The sequence below is a fragment of the Triticum dicoccoides genome, chromosome 5B (genome assembly GCF_002162155.2).
Source record: "Triticum dicoccoides isolate Atlit2015 ecotype Zavitan chromosome 5B, WEW_v2.0, whole genome shotgun sequence".
In the NCBI taxonomy this organism is placed as follows: domain Eukaryota; kingdom Viridiplantae; phylum Streptophyta; class Magnoliopsida; order Poales; family Poaceae; genus Triticum; species Triticum dicoccoides.
Genome location: NC_041389.1, coordinates 661,423,104 through 661,431,822, shown reverse-complemented (window position 1 = coordinate 661,431,822; position 8,719 = coordinate 661,423,104).

The following is an 8,719-nucleotide window of genomic DNA, read 5'->3' as shown; positions in this document are numbered from 1 at the left end:
TTTGCGTGCATGATTAGTGTACGATTGAATCGGGGGCGTCACAAGTTGGTATCAGAGCCGACTGCCTGTAGGAATCCCCTTTCCAACTCCTTGGCCGAAGTCGAGTCTAGTCGTTGAAAAACTTTTACTAACATGGCTGTGTGGCCCATGGGCCCACGTCGCCATCGGGAGGTATTAGGATCTTTTATTCCTCGACCTTTACTCTGGGATTCTGAACCCTCTTCTATTCGGGTTAAACGATTTTACTAAAAACTAACTTTAGGTTCTCGAAAATACTTTCTCCCAGAGAGCCCCTTCAGTCCAGATGGTCACCGACTGCACCAGAAGATTTCAGAGATACTCTTTGATATTCTCTCGAGACTTTGTGCCCATCACTTTTGCTATTCCCGACCACCGATAAATCCTTATGGATAACTACTTACACTTGCCATTCTTACGATCATTCCCCATTGTTCTTGTTATTACAAGATACCTGAAGTTTCCTCTATTGTTCCGAGAATACTTCGTGCCTACTGCCTAGCAGTTCTTTGCCACATGAATACCCCTTCAAATAAATCCCCGCACTTGTCAAGTATCCGCTCATCCCCAGTTGTTCATGAGTTTCACAAAAGTCTTCAAAATACTATTCGATCTTCCTAAAATCCTCTGGAGCCTTTGGCTCTTGAAATTCTTGCTTGCTCGCATTATGGTTAATCCCATAAGTCTCGTAGTCTTAATGACATTCCTTGTCATTATCATTTTGAGTCTGTTGACTCAATATGTTTGCGAATGCCTGCAATCATCATTGATCCTTATAAATTACTTCTCCGGCTAAGTTGTCATTCTTTTAACTGGAATTGGTTCTCGACCAATCCAATTGTCATTGATTGTACCGTAAGGCTATTCAACTTATCCATCCCTACTCAGAGCATTGCTTCTGATCCCTTGATTTGGAAATCATAATTCCTTTGCATTTGACAATTGAGTTAGTCAGTTGTTTCTATAATCTGATCTCCTTGCAATCTTCTTCCTCTAGTTGAGTACCGATGCTCACGTCAGATCCCTTGTGGACCACCAGATCCTTTGTTGGATTTTATCTGACAACGCCCTTCATATTCAATAACCTTGTGAGCCTTTCCTCTGATACATAATGCCTTTGGTAAATTGTATCCTCTGCTTTCTTAACCATGCTCTGTCTTCGATCTTGAGTTAATTACTTCTAAAGATTCTGGTATATGATTCTAAGATGCCCCGATGGGTTGAACCTATGCCTTCCTTAATGGGTGTGAACTCGAAAGTTTTCACGAGTCGTACTCTTCTGGTATTTTGCCAGATAAAATTTCAAACTACAACTTCATTGAGCGCGAGAAGTGAATGAAAGGTTGTGCATTGGAGAAGTGGGAGTCGACCTTGAACTTTGCGTTCATGCCCATGGACACGATGTACATCCTCTCATCGAAGCTTCTTTTAAAATCAATTATTCCCTTGGTATAAGTTCATCTTATATCTGAGATCTGGCCTTTATGCAATCGTGGTTCTGACCATGTTCTCCTTTAAATATCATGTCCTGTGCAAGTTTAAGCACTTGTCTTCTATAGAGCAATACCCCAGTTCAACTTCTAGTTGATCTGTCGTCGAGTATTACCACCTGGTATCTCGAGATTATCTTGGAACTGCATAATTTCTTATGAGTTCTTCATCAAGTACTACATACTCACCGATTACAATTTTTCATGGGCTCGGAGTTATTGAACACTCAAAGACACCGATAACTGAACCGAGTCCGCTCTACGGTTCAACAACTCTTCAGTAAGCTTCTATAAGTACGAGTTTGTACCCGACCACGCCATTCCTAGCCTGTTTGGCTATATCTTTGTCGTGATGATTTTAACTGTGCTACCCGGTCCTTCTTCTCGGAGCACAATTTCCGACGATGAACTAACCTTACGTCGATCCTCATCGTCATATCATTTCGCCTTGAACAACAAGCTTCGTTTCGAGTTTGTGTCGTACCCTTGGTTCCAATAACATTTCACTTCATCATTACTTAGACTTGATGTCATTGCTGATCGATTACATCTTCATGAACTCTCGCGACAAATGTGTCGTGATCCTCATCAACCTTATGAGTTCTTCCAGGATATCAATTGAATTCATGATGAGAAATACCATCCTTGTCCCTCGATGATTTGAGTTATCATCGGCAACATTCTTGTCTCCCCCCCCCCCAACACAAACTTGTTCACAATTTGTGTTGTACCTTGGTTTCCTTGCTATCCAGCAATTGTTCTTCTTTACCTTGGAGTATTACCATCCTTTATGTCAAGAATGTTCTGAGATTTGTTCCACCTCTTGAGAATTCTTGACATAGAAATACTTCTCACCATCACCATTCTTTCTTGGTCCCTGTGTTAATTCCAACAAGTGAACGGTGTTGTTTGGATTCTTTCCTTCTAGCAACCCTATTTTTGAAGTTAATGGTCGAAAGTTTATTCTTAGGCTATTGATTACTGAATCACCATTCTGACATTGGTCGTGCAACCCAACCCATATTTCGGGCGCACCTTTCAACCAATGTTTACTTGTGTATGTTTTCCTCGAGCATACTTCCTTATATCATTTGATCTGACAAATGTTATCTCCTTGTTCACCTAATGGTGGAAATCCATCTTTTGGGAATATCGGTGAATTGCCGTTGAGTTCACCAGACACCTCCTTGTCCTCTCCTTGGTTTAATGGTGAACTATTGCTTCAGAAACCCGCTCCCATAGTTCATTTCCCGAGAAGCTTGCAATGTCATTTCGTCGATTTGTGTTGCACCTTTTCCTCTCGGACCCCCTGAGTCTGAGGTATCATGACACCAATTGGATATGAATCTCGGTCGGATATGATGGATGGGACAACTTTCCATGAGTTATGTTGTTTGTCCTTTGATGACCCGGTAACATGATGTCATGCCTAGCACCCCCCCCCCTGGCTGGAGGACCTATCATTATAGATTCCTTTTCAGCAAGGTTATCCATTCATCCATGAGGAAATTGTAAGACTTATTCTACAAGTTATTCCTGATGGATCCTTCATGTTTCCAAAGTCTGGTCTTCACATGAAGACCATGTCAATTCTATCTTGAAGCATGTCTATGGTACTTCGATGTTTCAACAAGAACATTTGAAGCCCAATGCTAAACGTTTCTTGCTCAATTATCCAAACACCGTTGTATGGATAATGTCATGAAAATTTCTCTCCCCTCACCTAGAGGCTTTTCTACTTAATATCATGTCATGTTTATCATGTTCTGCTTGTCCTTGGGAAGGATATACCCCTGAAATATGTGTATAAACACATTTTCCATTCCATTGTTCTATTTGATCTGATGAGCACCTTTTCCTTTCCATTGTTTTGTTTAACCTTTCTTGTGATCTATATGATCTAAGCAGTGATATTCTCCTGCTTATGTAAACACCTCGGTGTACAACTCTGTCAGCAAGACCCTATTACTATTGTTGAAAACATTCCGGTAACCACCCATGGACGAGAACTTTGCCTATTGGCCCGCCTCGTTCAACGAGCAGGAAAATGGTTCTCTTCGTCCCTCGCCCTTGGTATCGATGTTGTTGCCGACATGTCTGACAGGCTACCCTTTGACACACCTTACTATCATGACCGTGCAAAATGTCGGCCCCCTTCCTACTTTCAACCACATGGTGGGCCCGTAAACCACAGTTCCACAGGATCGAAACCTAACTCTCCTGTGCTTCCCTGTTGCCAAAGTTGTTCCTCGCTCTTGGCGTCGTATGTAACTCATGAGGCACCTTCCTAGTGATCAATTCTGGTATCCTACGCAATACTTATTCCCGTTGCTTGAACCCCTTTCAGACTTTGTTTCAAGCATCGAACGATTGCCTACCCACTTGAAACTTCCCATAATAACTCCTTACTTGGCTCTCGATATTTTCGGAGGTTTCAATTCGAGAGTTACTTTCCGCCTCCCTCCCCGATGTTATCTACCAAATAGTCAACCTTGCCGAGGCCCGTTCTCCCGGAATACTCCCCCTTTATTCTTTCGTTAGTACGATGGAGTTTACGAAGAAAGGATGCCGACTTCATCTTAATGACCTGAAGCAGAAAAATAAAGACATCAATGTAATGGATCGACCACTTCGAGAAGAGCAACCAAGACCGAGAAGACTCGTTAGTTTTTTTCGCTACCAACACCTTCGCCCCTTACTCCACCGCTTAAATCTCGGGACGAGATTTCTTGTAGTGGAGGAGAATTGTGACGCCCGGATAATTAGGCTACAGTAAACCCCGTTAATGATGCCCCGTCACCTCTGTCACAGTAGATGATCTTGGGTTAGTTCAAAAACCGATCCAAATTCAAATTTGAAAATCAAGTTAAACATCAAAAGTTTTCAAACGTTAAAACTAAAATGTTTGGTTTGCGGAAAATAATCCATAAATTATTTTGGTGAAGTAACCACACTTTTACAAAATGTTTAAATATTTTGAAATAAATAAAACAGTAGCGGAAACAGATAATTAAATGCCCTTTTCAATTAATAAAATATTAAGCTAATTTATTTAATTGCACGCACTAATGGGGCAGTGACATATTTGTGAAACTAAATTAGGAACTAGTTTTATATATTATCTAAACTATAACAATGTGAAACTAAAATAATATAGAAAAGAATAAATAAAAATAAAACAAAATAAAACAACAGGAGAAGAACACTCCCTGGGCCGTTTGGCCCACGTGGCCACTAGCAGGCCGGCCCACCCTCTACCCTCGGCCTACATACCCCGGTCCAACCACCCCGCAAACCCTAACCCCCCCACTCGCCCCACTCCCTCCCCCGATTCCCCTGGATCGGGATCGAACCCTCTCCCCTCGTCTCCCTCCCAGCGCCGCCTTCCCCACCGCACCCACGCGACGCCCACTAGGGGGGGGGGCTCACCCCCCGCGTGACCTGCACGACCGTCGGCCCCGTCCCGAGTGGATCTAGATCGGGGGCAACTGACGCCCCCGACCCGTCGTGCGCTGTCACCGCCACCACCTCCGACACCGCTGGACCGCCGCCGGAGCCCCCCTCACCGTCTTCGCAGGATCGGCCGCCGCCCCGTCGCGCTCGACTCCTCCCCGCTAGACTGCCTCCTCCCGGACTCGCATCACTGAGCCTCGTCGCCTCTTCCCTCCTCGCACGTGAGCGGCTCCCCTCTCCTCTTCCCCCCTCTACTCCCGTTGTCGGATCTAGCCGCGCCCGCGCTCGGGGTGAGCGCGCGCTCCCCGCGCCCCGAGCATCGCTCACATTTGTTGTTCGGCTCCACGCACTTGCTTGCGTTTGCCACTGACGTCCCGTGCACGCGCCCACCTCCCCTGCTCTTGCGCACGTCGCCCGGGGCCGTGCCCCGCGCGCCTGCCTCTGGCTGCCACAGCCACCGTGCCTCGCCCGTCCGCCTACGCCGCGTTGTCGCTCGCCGGCACACGCGCGCCCATGGCTCCGCTCCCCTCCGTCCCGCCGCCCTATTCCGGCCGGCGCTCGTGTGCCCTTGGCCGTCGGCGCCCGTGGCCGGCTCTGGCGCGTCGTCTGGGCGGGTTATGCCCGCACCGGGGCTCCGCCCATTTTCGCTAGCGCCCACACCAGCACGCCCCGCCGCCCGTTACCGGTAGCGCCAGCGCCCGCTAAAGACCCCCCGTGTGACAATGACAGATGGGGCCCACGCCCTTAACGAAAATTAAAAAAATAGGTTTTTTATAATAATAATAATAAAGATAAATTTAATTAATTAAGTTAATTAATTAAGTTAATTAATCCTATTTAATTAGTCTAATTAACCTGTTAGTTTAATTAAACAAAAATTAGTTTAACCTAAACCCTAATCAACCTATCAGTGTATGACAGGTGGGTCCCACTGGACCCACATGTCAGTTTGACCAGTCAACACCTCTGTTGACTGCTGATGTCATGCTAACGTCATGATGATGTCAGCAAACACTATTCTGGATAATGTTGAATTAAATAAATTCTAAAAATGATTTAAAACTTTAGAAAATCATATAAAATAAACCGTAGCTCAGATAGAAAAACTTTGTACATGAAAGTTGCTCAGAACAACGAGACAAACCCGGATACGCAGCCCGTTCGTCCGCCACGCGTCCCTAGCATAGAGAACCTGCAACATTTCACCTCCGGTTCATCTGTCCGAAAACACGAAACACTGGGGGTACTTTCCCGGATGTTTCCCCCCTTCACCGGTATCACCTCATACCGCGTTAGAACACGTCTAGCTCTGCTTGTTGACCTGTTATGCACTTGCTTGCTATGTATTTACTGTTTCTCCCCCCTCTTCTCTCCGGTAGCCCCCGTGACGATGCTGATGCCCCTGTGGACGACTACGTCATCGACGACCCCTCCTTCTTGTCTGAGCAACCAGGCAAGCCCCCCCCTTGATCACCAGATATCGCCTACTCTTCTCTATACTGCTTGCATTAGAGTAGCGTAGCATGTTACTGCTTTCCGTTAATCCTATTCTGCTGCATAGCCTGTCATTGCTGCTACAGTCATTGATACCTTACCCGCAATCCTAAATGCTTAGTATAGGATGCTAGTTTATCATCATTGACCCTACATTCTTGTCAGTCTGCCTTGCTATACTATCGGGCCGTGATCACTTGGGAGGTGATCACGGGTATATACTATACATACATACATACTATACAGATGGTGACTAAAGTCGGGTCAGCTCATTGAGTACCCGCAAGTGATTCTGACGAGGGGGCTGAAAGGACAGGTGGCTCCATCCCGGTAGAGGTGGTCCTGGGTTCCCGACGGCCCTCGACTGTTACTTTGTGGCGGAGCGACAGGGCAGGTTGAGACCACCTAGGAGACAGGTGGGCCTGGCCCTGTTCGGCGTTCGCGGATACTTAACACGCTTAACGAGATCTTGGTATTTGATCTGAGTCGGCTACGAGCCTATACGCACTAACCATCTACGTGGGAGTAGTTATGGGTATCCCGACGTCGTGGTATCAGCCGAAGCACTTCAGACGTCAGCGACGGAGCGGCGCGCGCCGAATTGGACTGGAACGCCACTAGGCTAGGTCTGTTTTCGGCCGCCCTCGCAACGTGCAGGTGTGCTATGGGCGATGGGCCCAGACCCCTGTGCGCTTAGGTTTAGACCGGCGTGCTGGCCTCTCTGTTTTGCCTAGGTGGGGCTGCGACGTGTTGATCTTCCGAGGCCGGGCATGACCCAGGAAAGTGTGTCCGGCCAAATGGGATCGAGCGTGTTGGGTTATGTGGTGCACCCCTGCAGGGAAGTTAATCTATTCGAATAGCCGTGATCTTCGGTAACAGGACGACTTGGAGTTGTACCTTGACCTTATGACAACTAGAACCGGATACTTAATAAAACACACCCTTCCAAGTTCCACAGACAACCCGGTGATCACTTTTCTACAGGGCGACGAGGAGAGGATCGCCGGGTAGGATTATGCTATGCGATGCGACTGGAGATGCTACCTGGATATGCTACTTGGAGATGCTACTTGGAGGACTTCAATCTACTCTCTTCTACATGCTGCAAGACGGAGGCTGCCAGAAGCGTAGTCTTCGACAGGATTAGCTATCCCCCTCTTATTCTGGCATTCTGCAGTTCAGTCCACTGATATGGCCTCCTTACACATATACCCATGCATATGTAGTGTAGTTCCTTGCTTGCGAGTACTTTGGATGAGTACTCACGGTTGCTTTTCTCCCTCTTTTCCCCCTTCCCTTCTACCTGGTTGTCGCAACCAGATGCTGGAGCCCTGGAGCCAGACGCCACCATCGACGACGACCCCCTACTACACCGGAGGTGCCTACTACTACGTGCAGCCCGCTGACGACGACCAGGAGTAGTTAGGAGGATCCCAGGCAGGAGGCCTGCGCCTCTTTCGATCTGTATCCCAGTTTGTGCTAGCCTTCTTAAGGCAAACTTGTTTAACTTATGTCTGTACTCAGATATTGTTGCTTCCGCTGACTCGTCTATGATCGAGCGCTTGTATTCGAGCCCTCGAGGCCCCTGGCTTGTATTATGATGCTTGTATGACTTATTTTATTTGTAGAGTTGTGTTGTGATATCTTCCCGTGAGTCCCTGATCTTGATCGTACACATTTGCGTGCATGATTAGTGTACGATTGAATCGGGGGCGTCACAATGAGAAGGAAATAAATGCATGCTCAACGTCCAAACCACCTTCCTCCGATCTGGGAGGAAGTAGACAAGAAGACCCATCGAAGGATTGCCAAAGGAATAAATAAAGGAAGAGGAAAATCAACTTCGACATCTAGAGACACCAATGGTAGGGGATTTAATTTAGAAGTAAAAGAAAGATAAACATACACACATTATCGAGCAAGGGTGCCACCACCACGGCCGCCTCACCAAAGACAAACAAGAGCGACAAGGGATAAAAGAACGAAATCTCAAAGATCTAGACCCCGAGGGACCCAGGTTAACCCCCACCCCTCTCAAGAAAGGTGATCACACGTACGTAGGCTTTCTGCACTGAGAATCCACTGAAGGACAAAGACGAATATGCGAAGACTGACGACGACAACTCCCTAATTTGAGAAACTTCCATAAATGACGTAATCAAGGGACAAAAACCTAACTAGTACAACTAGAGGAGCAAGGGGTCTCCCTACTCACCACCGATGAAGGTAGAGAGAGAGGGGAGGGGGCCAATGAAGGTGTGTGT